General features: G+C 35.0%; 15 non-coding genes across 15 annotated transcripts; all 15 read right to left on the bottom strand.

Moving 5' to 3' along the window:
- Window positions 1–3,979: 3,979 nt before the first annotated feature.
- On the bottom strand, window positions 3,980–4,052 carry TRNAR-UCG (transfer RNA arginine (anticodon UCG)). Its single transcript has one exon. It is a non-coding gene; the product is annotated as a tRNA-Arg (tRNA).
- A 1,102-nt stretch (window positions 4,053–5,154) lies between these two features.
- On the bottom strand, window positions 5,155–5,227 carry TRNAR-UCG (transfer RNA arginine (anticodon UCG)). The gene has a single exon. It is a non-coding gene; the product is annotated as a tRNA-Arg (tRNA).
- A 1,103-nt stretch (window positions 5,228–6,330) lies between these two features.
- On the bottom strand, window positions 6,331–6,403 carry TRNAR-UCG (transfer RNA arginine (anticodon UCG)). The gene has a single exon. It is a non-coding gene; the product is annotated as a tRNA-Arg (tRNA).
- A 1,103-nt stretch (window positions 6,404–7,506) lies between these two features.
- Window positions 7,507–7,579, bottom strand: TRNAR-UCG (transfer RNA arginine (anticodon UCG)). The gene has a single exon. It is a non-coding gene; the product is annotated as a tRNA-Arg (tRNA).
- A 1,103-nt stretch (window positions 7,580–8,682) lies between these two features.
- On the bottom strand, window positions 8,683–8,755 carry TRNAR-UCG (transfer RNA arginine (anticodon UCG)). Its single transcript has one exon. It is a non-coding gene; the product is annotated as a tRNA-Arg (tRNA).
- Window positions 8,756–12,196: 3,441 nt separating this feature from the next.
- On the bottom strand, window positions 12,197–12,269 carry TRNAR-UCG (transfer RNA arginine (anticodon UCG)). Its single transcript has one exon. It is a non-coding gene; the product is annotated as a tRNA-Arg (tRNA).
- A 1,075-nt stretch (window positions 12,270–13,344) lies between these two features.
- On the bottom strand, window positions 13,345–13,417 carry TRNAR-UCG (transfer RNA arginine (anticodon UCG)). Its single transcript has one exon. It is a non-coding gene; the product is annotated as a tRNA-Arg (tRNA).
- A 1,089-nt stretch (window positions 13,418–14,506) lies between these two features.
- On the bottom strand, window positions 14,507–14,579 carry TRNAR-UCG (transfer RNA arginine (anticodon UCG)). Its single transcript has one exon. It is a non-coding gene; the product is annotated as a tRNA-Arg (tRNA).
- Window positions 14,580–16,816: 2,237 nt separating this feature from the next.
- Window positions 16,817–16,889, bottom strand: TRNAQ-UUG (transfer RNA glutamine (anticodon UUG)). The gene has a single exon. It is a non-coding gene; the product is annotated as a tRNA-Gln (tRNA).
- A 1,089-nt stretch (window positions 16,890–17,978) lies between these two features.
- Window positions 17,979–18,051, bottom strand: TRNAQ-UUG (transfer RNA glutamine (anticodon UUG)). Its single transcript has one exon. It is a non-coding gene; the product is annotated as a tRNA-Gln (tRNA).
- A 1,089-nt stretch (window positions 18,052–19,140) lies between these two features.
- Window positions 19,141–19,213, bottom strand: TRNAR-UCG (transfer RNA arginine (anticodon UCG)). The gene has a single exon. It is a non-coding gene; the product is annotated as a tRNA-Arg (tRNA).
- A 670-nt stretch (window positions 19,214–19,883) lies between these two features.
- On the bottom strand, window positions 19,884–19,956 carry TRNAR-UCG (transfer RNA arginine (anticodon UCG)). The gene has a single exon. It is a non-coding gene; the product is annotated as a tRNA-Arg (tRNA).
- A 1,089-nt stretch (window positions 19,957–21,045) lies between these two features.
- Window positions 21,046–21,118, bottom strand: TRNAR-UCG (transfer RNA arginine (anticodon UCG)). The gene has a single exon. It is a non-coding gene; the product is annotated as a tRNA-Arg (tRNA).
- A 1,089-nt stretch (window positions 21,119–22,207) lies between these two features.
- TRNAR-UCG (transfer RNA arginine (anticodon UCG)) lies at window positions 22,208–22,280 on the bottom strand. The gene has a single exon. It is a non-coding gene; the product is annotated as a tRNA-Arg (tRNA).
- Window positions 22,281–23,369: 1,089 nt separating this feature from the next.
- Window positions 23,370–23,442, bottom strand: TRNAR-UCG (transfer RNA arginine (anticodon UCG)). The gene has a single exon. It is a non-coding gene; the product is annotated as a tRNA-Arg (tRNA).
- Between the last annotated feature and the right edge of the window lie 349 nt (window positions 23,443–23,791).

Raw genomic sequence — 23,791 nt, 5'->3', positions numbered from 1 at the left:
TCTCCCCTCCTGTCTCCATACCTGGTCTTCCGCTCCCTCTTTACTGCATATGACTGGCCGGAGTTTCTGAAGTATTGGTACTTTTTGTTCATTGTTCTGTATGGTTTCACCCTGTATAGTCCACTGTTAGTACTGTGTGCGGCGCTGCGGATACCTTGTGGCGCCTAACAAATAAATGATAATAATAATAATAAAATATACATATGTCATATATTCAAATCTTGTACAACATCTAGAGAACAATAACAAAAAACAAAAAGCAAAAACACAAAGTTGCGAATAGAAACAACAATAAAGTGACTTCTAGACTGGTCCAATTAAAAACTTGGAAGCTAAGAAAAATGTCCAAAAGTTCTTAATGTCCATGTGTGTGCTTGTAGGACATAAGATTAAATACAAGTCTTTGGGGCATATTCAATTCTTCCGATTCCCCGCCGCGTTAAAACTAATACCGTTATTACGGTAACAGTAAGCTGGATTTCAGCTCACGGCTCAGGGAGCAGCAAGCTGAAATCAAGCGAGAAAACTACCGTAATAACATTTTTTACGCACACTATTACCGTAATAAACTATTACCGTAATAACGGTAATAGTGCACGGAGCGCGAGATTTTCGGTGTTTCCGCCGACAATTGGATATGTCCCTTTTGAGTCTACAAGTCCAGAGCACTGATAAATTTGTGGTTAATTGAATCCTATTAGTTCTAGTAGTGATGGCTGTGATTAAATAAATTGTAAGCAACAGACGGCAACTAGAATGAATCAATAAATGCTCAGTCGAGGACATTGTCTTACCAATACTCTGTCTCTGTGTGTAAGCATGGCATGGAGTGTGCTTCTCACCAAACTGCTTGGTGGGTGACTGATCAGGTCACATTGCTGTTATGAAATCTTTGATGTTCAGCTTTGCAGTCCGCTTGAGCAGGGATTCCTGGGTTGATGATGTTTCGGCTTTTGCATACACGAACTGGAGGATCCAGTGAGAAGGCTTTCTGTGCAAAGTGATGTTTAATCTGCTTAATACTACATGTTTTGCTGGTTTGTGGCTTCATCAGGGATAATTAATGTGGCTAATTGAATGAGAGGCCTTTTAAATCATATTTCTTATACATATATGTGTATGAGTGTATATATCTCAGATTTCGGTTGTGTGGGTGTGTGTGTGTGTATGTGTGTACTTGCATTCATATGCTTGTGGGGACATTGAGCTGTTTACACACCAACACTGTGGGGACCTGAGTCATAGTGGGGACAAAAATTGATGTACCCACAAAGCTTCCCAAGGCTAATCAAAGCAGAGGAGCTTGCTGATGTGCTCAGCATAAAAATCTGGCATGTCCCCGCAAATCAAATTTGTCGGAACAAAAGTGTGCGTGTGTCCATTGTGGATGTGAGAGTGTGCGTGCATCCAACCATCAGAGGCCAGTATACTGTCCAAATGTATAGCAGGAGCAGGAAGAGGAAGTGACTGCAGCCTGTCGGCCCTTTAGAAACCAAGCGGGTAAAGACACAGTCGAATCCGTCCGCTGCTGAAGGTAAAGTGGGGACAGTGAAGCAGGACACAGCCCACCGGTAGCTCCGACTATAGCCCAGAGAGCAGTGGAGATGAGGCGGTGATGCCCCGTTGCCCAGCAGCACAGCAGAGTGCAGGTACCCAAGGATGAGTTCTATGTACAACCATTCTCAACCTTCTGGCAGCTGTGTTTTAGGGACAGAGAGACCACGAGCTGTCTGTCAAAACGCTATCCAGAAACAGTGATAGCTCCAGGGCGTATAACAAAAAGCAGTACTGCCTGTACTTTGAGAAGCACCTCTTAAAAATTGCCCGGCACATGGAGCATGTTCACTGAAATGAAACTGAAGTAAAAAATTTAAAAAAAAAAAAAAAAAAATGTTTTACAAAAATTTGTCAATCCGCTCTAAAGCAAGGACAAACCTCAATAGATATCATATATTATATTATATGAGGGGGTGCTCCCTAAACTAGACGAATCTAGAACATAAAGGGAATCAATTGATGGAGACATCAACTGAAAAAAGTAGTGTGTGGGGCACTCCTGTCCCTAAGGGTTTTATAAAATCAACTTTATTAATGATTATTATTAAAAATTAGACAAATATCGGATATCAGACTAGGCGAATTTATTAAAATAAAGAGGTGATGAAAAATAAAGACAAGTCATAAAGATAGTTAAAAATACCCTTCCGGGAAGCCGGTGGTCACAAAGTTGTGACACTTATAATTGACTGGGGAAAATACCCATAAGTATAAACATTGTATCAGTTAGGTTCAAAATGGCACAGTTGATAAAGATTAAATTTCATACATTCATTGATACATTGTGTTTCACATATAGCCAGCAAATGTGTCCACTCTGAATTAAGTAACAGTAGTTCTAATAGAAATGCGCTTCTAAGGGTTATAATTATTAAAGCCGCTAGGGTGTTATAGTCTAACACAGATATTGAGGGAAACTTAGGTCTGTATGTATATAGTTCCAAAAGTCAGGGTTAATAACCTGACTAATGTAGATTCTTAGAAAATTAGGGATCTATACATATAGTCCCAACGATTAAGATTGGTAGCTCAAATTGATATATAAATAGATAATATCCTCTCATATAATATGTGAAAGAGAGGGGTTATTGTTATCGTGACCACAGAGGATTCTCCTCTAAAACATATCTGCTGTATTGTAAAATGGATCGGCTCTGCCTATAATCATGCTGATAGTGAGACTAGCGGTATTGAGGGACCATCAGGACTAATCCTTCTAGTCACCCTCCTATTGTAGGATAGTATTATACTAAAATAAACCCTAAACAAGGCGCATTGCAGCAGTCTAAATAAACTGCAAGATTAGACAGAGTCTGGCACGATCGCGGCTGGCTCCGCTAACTGGGTTCACACTTCCGGGTGTGTGACATCACGCGTCACACGTGACCCGACGTACGTTTCGCCCTATCTGCTTCCCATGACTAAGCTTTCCATGATGAAGGAAATAGATTCTTCCACAATCTATCACACATACCTTTGGAAAGTGTGCCAGAAGCACTATCCAAGTAAAGTGCTATACACTTTGCAGTCTTTTCTTAAGGAATATTTTGTAACGAGTTGCTTTTAGATGAAGCAAAAAGATTCAAGATTTAATTTCTTTGATTGATTATGGGAGAACAATATATTGTTCAGCTTTAAGAAATGCCAAAACCTAGATTTGTTACAAGCTTTCACTTAACTGGGTAATAGTTTTACATTCTGTTAAGCAAGCTATAAAATCTACTGAGTGGTTTAGGGCTCTAAGTTTAATGGCAATTCTTCCTGAACATTGGTGATCGGATGTCCTTGTTTTTTCCTGAACTTGAATGTTTTGTTCTCCATCTTGGATGCATGAAACAATATTTTATGGCCTCTATTTGGAGACTTATATTCATGACCCATTTTTGATCATTTTTTCTAGGGCTCGATGGAAAATACTGTACTCCTCAAAGGATAAATGTGACTATTATAATTAATTGATTCTACAAATTGCACATGACAAATATTCCGAGCTTAGCTCTGCCATAATGTAAAAACCTTGAGTTATGTTGATTTTAAGCCATATGCAGCACACACTAACGTCAGCTATTCAATAAGTTATGAGAGAATATTTTTTTAATCAAAGGAGGATGACTTTTGCTGACCACGAATGGACTAAAATCCTATGACTTGTTTTCAGAAATTATACATCTTGACCAGTTTTTCATAGGTTTATGTTTGTGCAAAATAATGTATGAAGGAAAAACAGAAAGAGTTTTTGCCTTAGCATTAGATAACTCAACATATTGTGCCAATATGCATGTAGACTTTTCAAAGACTTGAGTTTGTTCATTGAAATTTTGGTCGAAATCAAGTTTTGAAATGTAAATGTTTTGCAACACTCTCATGGAGTCAATTAAAACAGAGTTAGGTAATTTTAAGTTCATGAGGAAAGAAATGTTCCCGACCACGAAGGGACTTGAACCCTCAATCTTCTGATCCGAAGTCAGACGCCTTATCCATTAGGCCACGCGGTCTTCCCAAAGTGCTTTAGAGATATTTGGAAAGAGTGCCAAAAGCACACTTCAAGTAAAAAGCTTACAATTTAGCAGTCTTTTTTTGAGGAACGTTTTCTAGCAGAGTTGCATTTAGATGAAGGAAATAGATTCTTCCACAATCTATCACACATACCTTTGGAAAGTTTGCCAGAAGCACGATCCAAGTGAAGTGCTAACAACTTAGCAGTCTTTTCTTAAGGAATATTTTGTAACGAGTTGCTTTTAGATGAAGCAAAAAGATTCAAGATTTAATTTATTTGATTGATTATGGGAGAACAATATATTGTTCAGCTTTAAGAAATGCCAAAACCTAGATTTGTTACAAGCTTTCACTTAACTGGGTAATAGTTTTACATTCTGTTAAGCAAGCTATAAAATCTACTGAGTGGTTTAGGGCTCTAAGTTTAATGGCAATTCTTCCTGAACATTGGTGATCGGATGTCCTTGTTTTTTCCTGAACTTGAATGTTTTGTTTTCCATCTTGGATGCATGAAACAATATTTTATGGCCTCCATTTGGAGACTTATATTCATGACCCATTTTTGATCATTTTTTCTAGGGCTCTATGGAAAATACTGTACTCCTCAAAGGATAAATGTGACTATTATAATTAATTGATTCTACAAATTGCACATGACAAATATTCCGAGCTTAGCTCTGCCATAATGTAAAAACCTTGAGTTATGTTGATTTTAAGCCATATACAGCACACACTAACGTCAGCTATTCAATAAGTTATGAGAGAATATTTTTTTAATCAAAGGAGGATGACTTTTGCTGACCACGAATGGACTAAAATCCTATGACTTGTTTTCAAAAATTATACATCTTGATCAGTTTTTCATAGGTTTATGTTTGTGCAAAATAATGTATGAAGGAAAAACAGAAAGAGTTTTTGCCTTAGCATTAGATAACTCAACATATTGTGCCAATATGCATGTAGACTTTTCAAAGACTTGAGTTTGTTCATCGAAATTTTGGTCGAAATCAAGTTTTGAAATGTAAATGTTTTGCAACACTCTCATGGAGTCAATTAAAACAGAGTTTGGTAATTTTAAGTTCATGAGGAAAGAAATGTTCCCGACCACGAAGGGACTTGAACCCTTAATCTTCTGATCCGAAGTCAGACGCCTTATCCATTAGGCCACGCAGTCTTCTCCAGGTGTTTTAGAGATATTTGGAAAGAGTGCCAAAAGCACACTTCAAGTAAAAAGCTTACAATTTAGCAGTCTTTTTTTGAGGAACGTTTTCTAGCAGAGTTGCATTTAGATGAAGGAAATAGATTCTTCCACAATCTATCACACATACCTTTGGAAAGTGTGCCAGAAGCACTATCCAAGTGAAGTGCTAACAACTTAGCAGTCTTTTCTTAAGGAATATTTTGTAACGAGTTGCTTTTAGATGAAGCAAAAAGATTCAAGATTTAATTTCTTTGATTGATTATGGGAGAACAATATATTGTTCAGCTTTAAGAAATGCCAAAACCTAGATTTGTTACAAGCTTTCACTTAACTGGGTAATAGTTTTACATTCTGTTAAGCAAGCTATAAAATCTACTGAGTGGTTTAGGGCTCTAAGTTTAATGGCAATTCTTCCTGAACATTGGTGATCGGATGTCCTTGTTTTTTCCTTAACTTGAATGTTTTGTTTTCCATCTTGGATGCATGAAACAATATTTTATGGCCTCTATTTGGAGACTTATATTCATGACCCATTTTTGATCACTTTTTCTAGGGCTCTATGGAAAATACTGTACTCCTAAAAGGATAAATGTGACTATTATAATTAATTGATTCTACAAATTGCACATGACAAATATTCCGAGCTTAGCTCTGCCATAATGTAAAAACCTTGAGTTATGTTGATTTTAAGCCATATGCAGCACACACTAACGTCAGCTATTCAATAAGTTATGAGAGAATATTTTTTTAATCAAAGGAGGATGACTTTTGCTGACCACGAATGGACTAAAATCCTATGACTTGTTTTCAGAAATTATACATCTTGACCAGTTTTTCATAGGATTATGTTTGTGCAAAATAATGTATGAAGGGAAAAACAGAAAGAGTTTTTGCCTTAGCATTAGATAACTCAACATATTGTGCCAATATGCATGTAGACTTTTCAAAGACTTGAGTTTGTTCATTGAAATTTTGGTCGAAATCAAGTTTTGAAATGTAAATGTTTTGCAACACTCTCATCGAGTCAATTAAAACAGAGTTTGGTAATTTTAAGTTCATGTGGAAAGAAATGTTCCTGACTACGAAGGGACTTGAACCCTCAATCTTCTGATCCGAAGTCAGATGCCTTATCCATTAGGCCACGCGGTCTTCTCCAGGCGTTTTAGAGATATTTGGAAAGAGTGCCAAAAACACACTTCAAGTAAAAAGCTTACAATTTAGCAGTCTTTTTTTGAGGAACGTTTTCTAGCAGAGTTGCATTTAGATGAAGGAAATAGATTCTTCCACAATCTATCACACATACCTTTGGAAAGTGTGCCAGAAGCACTATCCAAGTGAAGTGCTAACAACTTAGCAGTCTTTTCTTAAGGAATATTTTGTAACGAGTTGCTTTTAGATGAAGCAAAAAGATTCAAGATTTAATTTCTTTGATTGATTATGGGAGAACAATATATTGTTCAGCTTTAAGAAATGCCAAAACCTAGATTTGTTACAAGCTTTCACTTAACTGGGTAATAGTTTTACATTCTGTTAAGCAAGCTATAAAATCTACTGAGTGGTTTAGGGCTCTAAGTTTAATGGCAATTCTTCCTGAACATTGGTGATCGGATGTCCTTGTTTTTTCCTTAACTTGAATGTTTTGTTTTCCATCTTGGATGCATGAAACAATATTTTATGGCCTCTATTTGGAGACTTATATTCATGACCCATTTTTGATCACTTTTTCTAGGGCTCTATGGAAAATACTGTACTCCTAAAAGGATAAATGTGACTATTATAATTAATTGATTCTACAAATTGCACATGACAAATATTCCGAGCTTAGCTCTGCCATAATGTAAAAACCTTGAGTTATGTTGATTTTAAGCCATATGCAGCACACACTAACGTCAGCTATTCAATAAGTTATGAGAGAATATTTTTTTAATCAAAGGAGGATGACTTTTGCTGACCACGAATGGACTAAAATCCTATGACTTGTTTTCAGAAATTATACATCTTGACCAGTTTTTCATAGGATTATGTTTGTGCAAAATAATGTATGAAGGGAAAAACAGAAAGAGTTTTTGCCTTAGCATTAGATAACTCAACATATTGTGCCAATATGCATGTAGACTTTTCAAAGACTTGAGTTTGTTCATTGAAATTTTGGTCGAAATCAAGTTTTGAAATGTAAATGTTTTGCAACACTCTCATCGAGTCAATTAAAACAGAGTTTGGTAATTTTAAGTTCATGTGGAAAGAAATGTTCCTGACTACGAAGGGACTTGAACCCTCAATCTTCTGATCCGAAGTCAGATGCCTTATCCATTAGGCCACGCGGTCTTCTCCAGGCGTTTTAGAGATATTTGGAAAGAGTGCCAAAAACACACTTCAAGTAAAAAGCATACAATTTAGCAGTCTTTTTTTGAGGAACGTTTTCTAGCAGAGTTGCATTTAGATGAAGGAAATAGATTCTTCCACAATCTATCACACATACCTTTGGAAAGTGTGCCAGAAGCACTATCCAAGTGAAGTGCTAACAACTTAGCAGTCTTTTCTTAAGGAATATTTTGTAACGAGTTGCTTTTAGATGAAGCAAAAAGATTCAAGATTTAATTTCTTTGATTGATTATGGGAGAACAATATATTGTTCAGCTTTAAGAAATGCCAAAACCTAGATTTGTTACAAGCTTTCACTTAACTGGGTAATAGTTTTACATTCTGTTAAGCAAGCTATAAAATCTACTGAGTGGTTTAGGGCTCTAAGTTTAATGGCAATTCTTCCTGAACATTGGTGATCGGATGTCCTTGTTTTTTCCTTAACTTGAATGTTTTGTTTTCCATCTTGGATGCATGAAACAATATTTTATGGCCTCTATTTGGAGACTTATATTCATGACCCATTTTTGATCACTTTTTCTAGGGCTCTATGGAAAATACTGTACTCCTAAAAGGATAAATGTGACTATTATAATTAATTGATTCTACAAATTGCACATGACAAATATTCCGAGCTTAGCTCTGCCATAATGTAAAAACCTTGAGTTATGTTGATTTTAAGCCATATGCAGCACACACTAACGTCAGCTATTCAATAAGTTATGAGAGAATATTTTTTTAATCAAAGGAGGATGACTTTTGCTGACCACGAATGGACTAAAATCCTATGACTTGTTTTCAGAAATTATACATCTTGACCAGTTTTTCATAGGATTATGTTTGTGCAAAATAATGTATGAAGGGAAAAACAGAAAGAGTTTTTGCCTTAGCATTAGATAACTCAACATATTGTGCCAATATGCATGTAGACTTTTCAAAGACTTGAGTATGTTCATTGAAATTTTGGTCGAAATCAAGTTTTGAAATGTAAATGTTTTGCAACACTCTCATCGAGTCAATTAAAACAGAGTTTGGTAATTTTAAGTTCATGTGGAAAGAAATGTTCCTGACCACGAAGTGACTTGAACCCTCAATCTTCTGATCCGAAGTCAGATGCCTTATCCATTAGGCCACGTGGTCTTCTCCAGGCATTTTAGAGATATTTGGAAAGAGTGCCAAAAACACACTTCAAGTAAAAAGCATACAATTTAGCAGTCTTTTTTTGAGGAACGTTTTCTAGCAGAGTTGCATTTAGATGAAGGAAATAGATTCTTCCACAATCTATCACACATACCTTTGGAAAGTGTGCCAGAAGCACTATCCAAGTGACGTGCTAACAACTTAGCAGTCTTTTCTTAAGGAATATTTTGTAACGAGTTGCTTTTAGATGAAGCAAAAAGATTCAAGATTTAATTTCTTTGATTGATTATGGGAGAACAATATATTGTTCAGCTTTAAGAAATGCCAAAACCTAGATTTGTTACAAGCTTTCACTTAACTGGGTAATAGTTTTACATTCTGTTAAGCAAGCTATAAAATCTACTGAGTGGTTTAGGGCTCTCAGTTTAATGGCAATTCTTCCTGAACATTGGTGATCGGATGTCCTTGTTTTTTCCTGAACTTGAATGTTTTGTTCTCCATCTTGGATGCATGAAACAATATTTTATGGCCTCTATTTGGAGACTTATATTCATGACCCATTTTTGATCATTTTTTCTAGGGCTCGATGGAAAATACTGTACTCCTCAAAGGATAAATGTGACTATTATAATTAATTGATTCTACAAATTGCACATGACAAATATTCCGAGCTTAGCTCTGCCATAATGTAAAAACCTTGAGTTATGTTGATTTTAAGCCATATGCAGCACACACTAACGTCAGCTATTCAATAAGTTATGAGAGAATATTTTTTTAATCAAAGGAGGATGACTTTTGCTGACCACGAATGGACTAAAATCCTATGACTTGTTTTCAGAAATTATACATCTTGACCAGTTTTTCATAGGATTATGTTTGTGCAACATAATGTATGAAGGGAAAAACAGAAAGAGTTTTTGCCTTAGCATTAGATAACTCAACATATTGTGCCAATATGCATGTAGACTTTTCAAAGACTTGAGTTTGTTCATTGAAATTTTGGTCGAAATCAAGTTTTGAAATGTAAATGTTTTGCAACACTCTCATGGAGTCAATTAAAACAGAGTTTGGTAATTTTAAGTTCATGTGGAAAGAAATGTTCCCGACCACGAAGGGACTTGAACCCTCAATCTTCTGATCTGAAGTCAGACGCCTTATCCATTAGGCCACGCGGTCTTCTCCAGGTGTTTTAGAGATATTTGGAAAGAGTGCCAAAAACACACTTCAAGTAAAAAGCATACAATTTAGCAGTCTTTTTTTGAGGAACGTTTTCTAGCAGAGTTGCATTTAGATGAAGGAAATAGATTCTTCCACAATCTATCACACATACCTTTGGAAAGTGTGCCAGAAGCACTATCCAAGTGAAGTGCTAACAACTTAGCAGTCTTTTCTTAAGGAATATTTTGTAACGAGTTGCTTTTAGATGAAGCAAAAAGATTCAAGATTTAATTTCTTTGATTGATTATGGGAGAACAATATATTGTTCAGCTTTAAGAAATGCCAAAACCTAGATTTGTTACAAGCTTTCACTTAACTGGGTAATAGTTTTACATTCTGTTAAGCAAGCTATAAAATCTACTGAGTGGTTTAGGGCTCTAAGTTTAATGGCAATTCTTCCTGAACATTGGTGATCGGATGTCCTTGTTTTTTCCTGAACTTGAATGTTTTGTTCTCCATCTTGGATGCATGAAACAATATTTTATGGCCTCTATTTGGAGACTTATATTCATGACCCATTTTTGATCATTTTTTCTAGGGCTCGATGGAAAATACTGTACTCCTCAAAGGATAAATGTGACTATTATAATTAATTGATTCTACAAATTGCACATGACAAATATTCCGAGCTTAGCTCTGCCATAATGTAAAAACCTTGAGTTATGTTGATTTTAAGCCATATGCAGCACACACTAACGTCAGCTATTCAATAAGTTATGAGAGAATATTTTTTTAATCAAAGGAGGATGACTTTTGCTGACCACGAATGGACTAAAATCCTATGACTTGTTTTCAGAAATTATACATCTTGACCAGTTTTTCATAGGATTATGTTTGTGCAACATAATGTATGAAGGGAAAAACAGAAAGAGTTTTTGCCTTAGCATTAGATAACTCAACATATTGTGCCAATATGCATGTAGACTTTTCAAAGACTTGAGTTTGTTCATTGAAATTTTGGTCGAAATCAAGTTTTGAAATGTAAATGTTTTGCAACACTCTCATGGAGTCAATTAAAACAGAGTTTGGTAATTTTAAGTTCATGTGGAAAGAAATGTTCCCGACCACGAAGGGACTTGAACCCTCAATCTTCTGATCTGAAGTCAGACGCCTTATCCATTAGGCCACGCGGTCTTCTCCAGGTGTTTTAGAGATATTTGGAAAGAGTGCCAAAAACACACTTCAAGTAAAAAGCATACAATTTAGCAGTCTTTTTTTGAGGAACGTTTTCTAGCAGAGTTGCATTTAGATGAAGGAAATAGATTCTTCCACAATCTATCACACATACCTTTGGAAAGTGTGCCAGAAGCACTATCCAAGTGAAGTGCTAACAACTTAGCAGTCTTTTCTTAAGGAATATTTTGTAACGAGTTGCTTTTAGATGAAGCAAAAAGATTCAAGATTTAATTTCTTTGATTGATTATGGGAGAACAATATATTGTTCAGCTTTAAGAAATGCCAAAACCTAGATTTGTTACAAGCTTTCACTTAACTGGGTAATAGTTTTACATTCTGTTAAGCAAGCTATAAAATCTACTGAGTGGTTTAGGGCTCTAAGTTTAATGGCAATTCTTCCTGAACATTGGTGATCGGATGTCCTTGTTTTTTCCTGAACTTGAATGTTTTGTTCTCCATCTTGGATGCATGAAACAATATTTTATGGCCTCCATTTGGAGACTTATATTCATGACCCATTTTTGATCATTTTTTCTAGGGCTCGATGGAAAATACTGTACTCCTCAAAGGATAAATGTGACTATTATAATTAATTGATTCTACAAATTGCACATGACAAATATTCCGAGCTTAGCTCTGCCATAATGTAAAAACCTTGAGTTATGTTGATTTTAAGCCATATGCAGCACACACTAACGTCAGCTATTCAATAAGTTATGAGAGAATATTTTTTTAATCAAAGGAGGATGACTTTTGCTGACCACGAATGGACTAAAATCCTATGACTTGTTTTCAGAAATTATACATCTTGACCAGTTTTTCATAGGATTATGTTTGTGCAAAATAATGTATAAAGGGAAAAACAGAAAGCATTAGATAACTCAACATATTGTGCCAATATGCATGTAGACTTTTCAAAGACTTGAGTATGTTCATTGAAATTTTGGTCGAAATCAAGTTTTGAAATGTAAATGTTTTGCAACACTCTCATGGAGTCAATTAAAACAGAGTTTGGTAAGTTTAAGATCATGAGGAAAGAAATGTTCCCGACCACGAAGGGACTCAAACCCTCAATCTTCTGATCCGAAGTCAGACGCCTTATCCATTAGGCCACGTGGTCTTTCACAGGTGTTTTAGAGATATTTGGAAAGAGTGCCAAAAGCACACTTCAAGTAAAAAGCTTACAATTTAGCAGTCTTTTTTTGAGGAACGTTTTCTAGCAGAGTTGCATTTAGATGAAGGAAATAGATTCTTCCACAATCTATCACACATACCTTTGGAAAGTGTACCAGAAGCACTATCCAAGTGAAGTGCTAACAACTTAGCAGTCTTTTCTTAAGGAATATTTTGTAACGAGTTGCTTTTAGATGAAGCAAAAAGATTCAAGATTTAATTTCTTTGATTGATTATGGGAGAACAATATATTGTTCAGCTTTAAGAAATGCCAAAACCTAGATTTGTTACAAGCTTTCACTTAACTGGGTAATAGTTTTACATTCTGTTAAGCAAGCTATAAAATCTACTGAGTGGTTTAGGGCTCTAAGTTTAATGGCAATTCTTCCTGAACATTGGTGATCGGATGTCCTTGTTTTTTCCTGAACTTGAATGTTTTGTTTTCCATCTTGGATGCATGAAACAATATTTTATGGCCTCCATTTGGAGACTTATATTCATGACCCATTTTTGATCATTTTTTCTAGGGCTCGATGGAAAATACTGTACTCCTCAAAGGATAAATGTGACTATTATAATTAATTGATTCTAAGAATTGCACATGACAATTATTCCGAGCTTAGCTCTGCCATAATGTAAAAACCTTGAGTTATGTTGATTTTAAGCCATATGCAGCACACACTAACGTCAGCTATTCAATAAGTTATGAGAGAATATTTTTTTAATCAAAGGAGGATGACTTTTGCTGACCACGAATGGACTAAAATCCTATGACTTGTTTTCAGAAATTATACATCTTGACCAGTTTTTCATAGGATTATGTTTGTGCAAAATAATGTATAAAGGGAAAAACAGAAAGCATTAGAAAACTCAACATATTGTGCCAATATGCATGTAGACTTTTCAAAGACTTGAGTATGTTCATTGAAATTTTGGTCGAAATCAAGTTTTGAAATGTAAATGTTTTGCAACACTCTCATGGAGTCAATTAAAACAGAGTTTGGTAAGGAAAGAAATGTTCCCGACCACGAAGGGACTTGAACCCTCAATCTTCTGATCCGAAGTCAGACGCCTTATCCATTAGGCCACGCGGTCTTCTCCAGGTGTTTTAGAGATATTTGGAAAGAGTGCCAAAAACACAATTCAAGTAAAAAGCATACAATTTAGCAGTCTTTTTTTGAGGAACGTTTTCTAGCAGAGTTGCATTTAGATGAAGGAAATAGATTCTTCCACAATCTATCACACATACCTTTGGAAAGTGTACCAGAAGCACTATCCAAGTGAAGTGCTAACAACTTAGCAGTCTTTTCATAAGGAATATTTTGTAACGAGTTGCTTTTAGATGAAGCAAAAAGATTCAAGATTTAATTTCTTTGATTGATTATGGGAGAACAATATATTGTTCAGCTATAAGAAATGCCAAAACCTAGATTTGTTACAAGCTTTCACTTAACTGGGTAATAGTTTTACATTCTGTTAAGCAAGCTATAAAATCTACTGAGTGGTTTAGGGCTCTAAGTTTAATGGCAATTCTTCCTGAACATTGGTGATCGGATGTCCTTGTTTTTTCCTGAACTTGAATGTTTTGTTTTCCATCTTGGATGCATGAAACAATATTTTATGGCCTACATTTGGAGACTTATATTCATGACCCATTTTTGATCATTTTTTCTAGGGCTCGATGGAAAATACTGTACTCCTCAAAGGATAAATGTGACTATTATAATTAATTGATTCTAAGAATTGCACATGACAATTATTCCGAGCTTAGCTCTGCCATAATGTAAAAACCTTGAGTTATGTTGATTTTAAGCCATATGCAGCACACACTAACGTCAGCTATTCAATAAGTTATGAGAGAATATTTTTTTAATCAAAGGAGGATGACTTTTGCTGACCACGAATGAACTAAAATCCTATGACTTGTTTTCAGAAATTATACATCTTGACCAGTTTTTCATAGGATTATGTTTGTGCAAAATAATGTATAAAGGGAAAAACAGAAAGCATTAGATAACTCAACATATTGTGCCAATATGCATGTAGACTTTTCAAAGACTTGAGTATGTTCATTGAAATTCTGGTCGAAATCAAGTTTTCAAATGTAAATGTTTTGCAACACTCTCATGGAGTCAATCAAAACAGAGCTTGGTAAGTTTAAGTTTATGAGGAAAGAAATGTTCCCGACCACGAAGGGACTCAAACCCTCAATCTTCTGATCCGAAGTCAGACGCCTTATCCATTAGGCCACGTGGTCTTTCACAGGTGTTTTAGAGATATTTGGAAAGAGTGCCAAAAGCACACTTCAAGTAAAAAGCTTACAATTTAGCAGTCTTTTTTTGAGGAACGTTTTCTAGCAGAGTTGCATTTAGATGAAGGAAATAGATTCTTCCACAATCTATCACACATACCTTTGGAAAGTGTACCAGAAGCACTATCCAAGTGAAGTGCTAACAACTTAGCAGTCTTTTCTTAAGGAATATTTTGTAACGAGTTGCTTTTAGATGAAGCAAAAAGATTCAAGATTTAATTTCTTTGATTGATTATGGGAGAACAATATATTGTTCAGCTATAAGAAATGCCAAAACCTAGATTTGTTACAAGCTTTCACTTAACTGGGTAATAGTTTTACATTCTGTTAAGCAAGCTATAAAATCTACAGAGTGGTTTAGGGCTCTAAGTTTAATGGCAATTCTTCCTGAACATTGTTGATCGGATGTCCTTGTTTTTTCCTGAACTTGAATGTTTTGTTTTCCATCTTGGATGCATGAAACAATATTTTATGGCCTCCATTTGGAGACTTATATTCATGACCCATTTTTGATCATTTTTTCTAGGGCTCGATGGAAAATACTGTACTCCTCAAAGGATAAATGTGACTATTATAATTAATTGATTCTAAGAATTGCATATGACAAATATTCCGAGCTTAGCTCTGCCATAATGTAAAAACTTTGAGTTATGTTGATTTTAAGCCATATGCAGCACACACTAACGTCAGCTATTCAATAAGTTATGAGAGAATATTTTTTTAATCAAAGGAGGATGACTTTTGCTGACCACGAATGGACTAAAATCCTATGACTTGTTTTCAGAAATTATACATCTTGACCAGTTTTTCATAGGATTATGTTTGTGCAAAATAATGTATAAAGGGAAAAACAGAAAGCATTAGAAAACTCAACATATTGTGCCAATATGCATGTAGACTTTTCAAAGACTTGAGTATGTTCATTGAAATTTTGGTCGAAATCAAGTTTTGAAATGTAAATGTTTTGCAACACTCTCATGGAGTCAATTAAAACAGAGTTTGGTAAGGAAAGAAATGTTCCCGACCACGAAGGGACTTGAACCCTCAATCTTCTGATCTGAAGTCAGACGCCTTATCCATTAGGCCACGCGGTCTTCTCCAGGTGTTTTAGAGATATTTGGAAAGAGTGCCAAAAACACAATTCAAGTAAAAAGCATACAATTTAGCAGTCTTTTTTTGAGGAACGTTTTCTAGCAGAGTTGCATTTAGATGAAGGAAATAGATTCTTCCACAATCTATCACACATACCTTTGGAAAGTGTACCAGAAGCACTATCCAAGTGAAGTGCTAACAACTTAGCAGTCTTTTCATAAGGAATATTTTGTAACGAGTTGCTTTTAGATGAAGCAAAAAGATTCAAGATTTAATTTCTTTGATTGATTATGGGAGAACAATATATTGTTCAGCTATAAGAAATGCCAAAACCTAGATTTGTTACAAGCTTTCACTTAACTGGGTAATAGTTTTACATTCTGTTAAGCAAGCTATAAAATCTACTGAGTGGTTTAGGGCTCTAAGTTTAATGGCAATTCTTCCTGAACATTGGTGATCGGATGTCCTTGTTTTTTCCTGAACTTGAATGTTTTGTTTTCCATCTTGGATGCATGAAACAATATTTTATGGCCTACATTTGGAGACTTATATTCATGACCCATTTTTGATCATTTTTTCTAGGGCTCGATGGAAAATACTGTACTCCTCAAAGGATAAATGTGACTATTATAATTAATTGATTCTAAGAATTGCACATGACAATTATTCCGAGCTTAGCTCTGCCATAATGTAAAAACCTTGAGTTATGTTGATTTTAAGCCATATGCAGCACACACTAACGTCAGCTATTCAATAAGTTATGAGAGAATATTTTTTTAATCAAAGGAGGATGACTTTTGCTGACCACGAATGAACTAAAATCCTATGACTTGTTTTCAGAAATTATACATCTTGACCAGTTTTTCATAGGATTATGTTTGTGCAAAATAATGTATAAAGGGAAAAACAGAAAGCATTAGATAACTCAACATATTGTGCCAATATGCATGTAGACTTTTCAAAGACTTGAGTATGTTCATTGAAATTCTGGTCGAAATCAAGTTTTCAAATGTAAATGTTTTGCAACACTCTCATGGAGTCAATCAAAACAGAGCTTGGTAAGTTTAAGTTTATGAGGAAAGAAATGTTCCCGACCACGAAGGGACTTGAACCCTCAATCTTCTGATCCAAAGTCAGATGCCTTATCCATTAGGCCACGTGGTCTTCCCCAGGTGTTTTAGAGATATTTGGAAAGAGTGCCAAAAGCACACTTCAAGTAAAAAGCTTACAATTTAGCAGTCTTTTTTTGAGGAACGTTTTCTAGCAGAGTTGCATTTAGATGAAGGAAATAGATTCTTCCACAATCTATCACACATACCTTTGGAAAGTGTACCAGAAGCACTATCCAAGTGAAGTGCTAACAACTTAGCAGTCTTTTCTTAAGGAATATTTTGTAACGAGTTGCTTTTAGATGAAGCAAAAAGATTCAAGATTTAATTTCTTTGATTGATTATGGGAGAACAATATATTGTTCAGCTATAAGAAATGCCAAAACCTAGATTTGTTACAAGCTTTCACTTAACTGGGTAATAGTTTTACATTCTGTTAAGCAAGCTATAAAATCTACAGAGTGGTTTAGGGCTCTAAGTTTAATGGCAATTCTTCCTGAACATTGTTGATCGGATGTCCTTGTTTTTTCCTGAACTTGAATGTTTTGTTTTCCATCTTGGATGCATGAAACAATATTTTATGGCCTCCATTTGGAGACTTATATTCATGACCCATTTTTGATCATTTTTTCTAGGGCTCGCTGGAAAATACTGTACTCCTCAAAGGATAAATGTGACTATTATAATTAATTGATTCTAAGAATTGCACATGACAATTATTCCGAGCTTAGCTCTGCCATAATGTAAAAACCTTGAGTTATGTTGATTTTAAGCCATATGCAGCACACACTAACGTCAGCTATTCAATAAGTTATGAGAGAATATTTTTTTAATCAAAGGAGGATGACTTTTGCTGACCACGAATGGACTAAAATCCTATGACTTGTTTTCAGAAATTATACATCTTGACCAGTTTTTCATAGGATTATGTTTGTGCAAAATAATGTATAAAGGGAAAAACAGAAAGCATTAGATAACTCAACATATTGTGCCAATATGCATGTAGACTTTTCAAAGACTTGAGTATGTTCATTGAAATTCTGGTCGAAATCAAGTTTTCAAATGTAAATGTTTTGCAACACTCTCATGGAGTCAATCAAAACAGAGCTTGGTAAGTTTAAGTTTATGAGGAAAGAAATGTTCCCGACCACGAAGGGACTTGAACCCTCAATCTTCTGATCCAAAGTCAGATGCCTTATCCATTAGGCCACGTGGTCTTCCCCAGGTGTTTTAGAGATATTTGGAAAGAGTGCCAAAAGCACACTTCAAGTAAAAAGCTTACAATTTAGCAGTCTTTTTTTGAGGAACGTTTTCTAGCAGAGTTGCATTTAGATGAAGGAAATAGATTCTTCCACAATCTATCACACATACCTTTGGAAAGTGTACCAGAAGCACTATCCAAGTGAAGTGCTAACAACTTAGCAGTCTTTTCTTAAGGAATATTTTGTAACGAGTTGCTTTTAGATGAAGCAAAAAGATTCAAGATTTAATTTCTTTGATTGATTATGGGAGAACAATATATTGTTCAGCTATAAGAAATGCCAAAACCTAGATTTGTTACAAGCTTTCACTTAACTGGGTAATAGTTTTACATTCTGTTAAGCAAGCTATAAAATCTACAGAGTGGTTTAGGGCTCTAAGTTTAATGGCAATTCTTCCTGAACATTGTTGATCGGATGTCCTTGTTTTTTCCTGAACTTGAATGTTTTGTTTTCCATCTTGGATGCATGAAACAATATTTTATGGCCTCCATTTGGAGACTTATATTCATGACCCATTTTTGATCATTTTTTCTAGGGCTCGCTGGAAAATACTGTACTCCTCAAAGGATAAATGTGACTATTATAATTAATTGATTCTACAAATTGCATATGACAAATATTCCGAGCTTAGCTCTGCCATAATGTAAAAACTTTGAGTTATGTTGATTTTAAGCCATATGCAGCACACACTAACGTCAGCTATTCAATAAGTTATGAGAGAATATTTTTTTAATCAAAGGAGGATGACTTTTGCTGACCACGAATGGACTAAAATCCTATGACTTGTTTTCAGAAATTATACATCTTGACCAGTTTTTCATAGGATTATGTTTGTGCAAAATAATGTATAAAGGGAAAAACAGAAAGCATTAGATAACTCAACATATTGTGCCAATATGCATGTAGACTTTTCAAAGACTTGAGTATGTTCATTGAAATTCTGGTCGAAATCAAGTTTTGAAATGTAAATGTTTTGCAACACTCTCATGGAGTCAATTAAAACAGAGTTTGGTAAGTTTAAGTTCATGAGGAAAGAAATGTTCCCAACCACGAAGGGACTTGAACCCTCAATCTTCTGATCCGAAGTCAGATGCCTTATCCATTAGGCCACGTGGTCTTCCCCAGGTGTTTTAGAGATATTTGTAAAGAGTGCCAAAAGCACACTTCAAGTAAAAAGCTTACAATTTAGCAGTCTTTTTTTGAGGAACGTTTTCTAGCAGAGTTGCATTTAGATGATGAGGCTTATATTCATGACCCATTTTTGATCATTTTTTCTAGGGCTCGCTGGAAAATACTGTACTCCTCAAAGGATAAATGTGACTATTATAATTAATTGATTCTAGAAATTGCATATGACAAATATTCCGAGCTTAGCTCTGCCATAATGTAAAAACTTTGAGTTATGTTGATTTTAAGCCATATGCAGCACACACTAACGTCAGCTATTCAATAAGTTATGAGAGAATATTTTTTTAATCAAAGGAGGATGACTTTTGCTGACCACGAATGGACTAAAATCCTATGACTTGTTTTCAGAAATTATACATCTTGACCAGTTTTTCATAGGATTATGTTTGTGCAAAATAATGTATAAAGGGAAAAACAGAAAGCATTAGATAACTCAACATATTGTGCCAATATGCATGTAGACTTTTCAAAGACTTGAGTATGTTCATTGAAATTTTGGTCGAAATCAAGTTTTGAAATGTAAATGTTTTGCAACACTCTGATGGAGTCAATTAAAACAGAGTTTGGTAAGTTTAAGTTCATGAGGAAAGAAATGTTCCCGACCACGAAGGGACTTGAACCCTCAATCTTCTGATCCGAAGTCAGATGCCTTATCCATTAGGCCACGCGGTCTTCCCCAGGTGTTTTAGAGATATTTGGAAAGAGTGCCAAAAGCACACTTCAAGTAAAAAGCTTACAATTTAGCAGTCTTTTTTTGAGGAACGTTTTCTAGCAGAGTTGCATTTAGATGAAGGAAATAGATTCTTCCACAATCTATCACACATACCTTTGGAAAGTGTACCAGAAGCACTATCCAAGTGAAGTGCTAACAACTTAGCAGTCTTTTCTTAAGGAATATTTTGTAACGAGTTGCTTTTAGATGAAGCAAAAAGATTCAAGATTTAATTTCTTTGATTGATTATGGGAGAACAATATATTGTTCAGCTTTAAGAAATGCCAAAACCTAGATTTGTTACAAGCTTTCACTTAACTGGGTAATAGTTTTACATTCTGTTAAGCAAGCTATAAAATCTACTGAGTGGTTTAGGGCTCTAAGTTTAATGGCAATTCTTCCTGAACATTGGTGATCGGATGTCCTTGTTTTTTCCTGAACTTGAATGTTTTGTTTTCCATCTTGGATGCATGAAACAATATTTTATGGCCTCCATTTGGAGACTTATATTCATGACCCATTTTTGATCATTTTTTCTAGGGCTCGATGGAAAATACTGTACTCCTCAAAGGATAAATGTGACTATTATAATTAATTGATTCTAAGAATTGCACATGACAATTATTCCGAGCTTAGCTCTGCCATAATGTAAAAACCTTGAGTTATGTTGATTTTAAGCCATATGCAGCACACACTAACGTCAGCTATTCAATAAGTTATGAGAGAATATTTTTTTAATCAAAGGAGGATGACTTTTGCTGACCACGAATGAACTAAAATCCTATGACTTGTTTTCAGAAATTATACATCTTGACCAGTTTTTCATAGGATTATGTTTGTGCAAAATAATGTATAAAGGGAAAAACAGAAAGCATTAGATAACTCAACATATTGTGCCAATATGCATGTAGACTTTTCAAAGACTTGAGTATGTTCATTGAAATTTTGGTCGAAATCAAGTTTTGAAATGTAAATGTTTTGCAACACTCTGATGGAGTCAATTAAAACAGAGTTTGGTAAGTTTAAGTTCATGAGGAAAGAAATGTTCCCGACCACGAAGGGACTTGAACCCTCAATCTTCTGATTCGAAGTCAGACGCCTTATCCATTAGGCCACGCGGTCTTCCCAAGGTGTTTTAGAGATATTTGGAAAGAGTGTCAAAAGCACACTTCAAGTAAAAAGCTTACAATTTAGCAGTCTTTTTTTGAGGAACGTTTTCTAGCAGAGTTGCATTTAGATGAAGGAAATAGATTCTTCCACAATCTATCACACATACCTTTGGAAAGTGTACCAGAAGCACTATCCAAGTGAAGTGCTAACAACTTAGCAGTCTTTTCTTAAGGAATATTTTGTAACGAGTTGCTTTTAGATGAAGCAAAAAGATTCAAGATTTAATTTCTTTGATTGATTATGGGAGAACAATATATTGTTCAGCTTTAAGAAATGCCAAAACCTAGATTTGTTACAAGCTTTCACTTAACTGGGTAATAGTTTTACATTCTATTAAGCAAGCTATAAAATCTACTGAGTGGTTTAGGGCTCTAAGTTCAATGGCAATTCTTCCTGAACATTGGTGATCGGATGTCCTTGTTTTTTCCTGAACTTGAATGTTTTGTTTTCCATCTTGGATGCATGAAACAATATTTTATGGCCTCCATTTGGAGACTTATATTCATGACCCATTTTTGATCATTTTTTCTAGGGCTCGATGGAAAATACTGTACTCCTCAAAGGATAAATGTGACTATTATAATTAATTGATTCTAAGAATTGCACATGACAATTATTCCGAGCTTAGCTCTGCCATAATGTAAAAACCTTGAGTTATGTTGATTTTAAGCCATATGCAGCACACACTAACGTCAGCTATTCAATAAGTTATGAGAGAATATTTTTTTAATCAAAGGAGGATGACTTTTGCTGACCACGAATGAACTAAAATCCTATGACTTGTTTTCAGAAATTATACATCTTGACCAGTTTTTCATAGGATTATGTTTGTGCAAAATAATGTATAAAGGGAAAAACAGAAAGCATTAGATAACTCAACATATTGTGCCAATATGCATGTAGACTTTTCAAAGACTTGAGTATGTTCATTGAAATTTTGGTCGAAATCAAGTTTTGAAATGTAAATGTTTTGCAACACTCTCATGGAGTCAATTAAAACAGAGTTTGGTAAGTTTAAGTTCATGAGGAAAGAAATGTTCCCGACCACGAAGGGACTTGAACCCTCAATCTTCTGATCCGAAGTCAGACGCCTTATCCATTAGGCCACGCGGTCTTCCCCAGCTGTTTTAGAGATATTTGGAAAGAGTGCCAAAAGCACACTTCAAGTAAAAAGCTTACAATTTAGCAGTCTTTTTTTGAGGAACGTTTTCTAGCAGAGTTGCATTTAGATGAAGGAAATAGATTCTTCCACAATATATCACACATACCTTTGGAAAGTGTACCAGAACCACTATCCAAGTGAAGTGCTAACAACTTAGCAGTCTTTTCTTAAGGAATATTTTGTAACGAGTTGCTTTTAGATGAAGCAAAAAGATACAAGATTTAATTTCTTTGATTGATTATGGGAGAACAATATATTGTTCAGCTTTAAGAAATGCCAAAACCTAGATTTGTTACAAGCTTTCACTTAACTGGGTAATAGTTTTACATTCTGTTAAGCAAGCTATAAAATCTACTGAGTGGTTTAGGGCTCTAAGTTTAATGGCAATTCTTCCTGAACATTGGTGATCGGATGTCCTTGTTTTTTCCTGAACTTGAATGTTTTGTTTTCCATCTTGGATGCATGAAACAATATTTTATGGCCTCCATTTGGAGACTTATATTCATGACCCATTTTTGATCATTTTTTCTAGGGCTCGATGGAAAATACTGTACTCCTCAAAGGATAAATGTGACTATTATAATTAATTGATTCTAAGAATTGCACATGACAATTATTCCGAGCTTAGCTCTGCCATAATGTAAAAACCTTGAGTTATGTTGATTTTAAGCCATATGCAGCACACACTAACGTCAGCTATTCAATAAGTTATGAGAGAATATTTTTTTAATCAAAGGAGGATGACTTTTGCTGACCACGAATGAACTAAAATCCTATGACTTGTTTTCAGAAATTATACATCTTGACCAGTTTTTCATAGGATTATGTTTGTGCAAAATAATGTATAAAGGGAAAAACAGAAAGCATTAGATAACTCAACATATTGTGCCAATATGCATGTAGACTTTTCAAAGACTTGAGTATGTTCATTGAAATTTTGGTCGAAATCAAGTTTTGAAATGTAAATGTTTTGCAACACTCTCATGGAGTCAATTAAAACAGAGTTTGGTAAGTTTAAGTTCATGAGGAAAGAAATGTTCCCGACCACGAAGGGACTTGAACCCTCAATCTTCTGATCCGAAGTCAGACGCCTTATCCATTAGGCCACGCGGTCTTCCCCAGCTGTTTTAGAGATATTTGGAAAGAGTGCCAAAAGCACACTTCAAGTAAAAAGCTTACAATTTAGCAGTCTTTTTTTGAGGAACGTTTTCTAGCAGAGTTGCATTTAGATGAAGGAAATAGATTCTTCCACAATATATCACACATACCTTTGGAAAGTGTACCAGAACCACTATCCAAGTGAAGTGCTAACAACTTAGCAGTCTTTTCTTAAGGAATATTTTGTAACGAGTTGCTTTTAGATGAAGCAAAAAGATACAAGATTTAATTTCTTTGATTGATTATGGGAGAACAATATATTGTTCAGCTTTAAGAAATGCCAAAACCTAGATTTGTTACAAGCT

Source organism: Mixophyes fleayi, chromosome 9 (assembly GCF_038048845.1).
Source record: "Mixophyes fleayi isolate aMixFle1 chromosome 9, aMixFle1.hap1, whole genome shotgun sequence".
NCBI classification, from domain to species: domain Eukaryota; kingdom Metazoa; phylum Chordata; class Amphibia; order Anura; family Limnodynastidae; genus Mixophyes; species Mixophyes fleayi.
The sequence above is the reverse complement of the archived record's forward strand: the minus strand, read 5'-3'. Positions and strand labels throughout refer to the sequence as shown.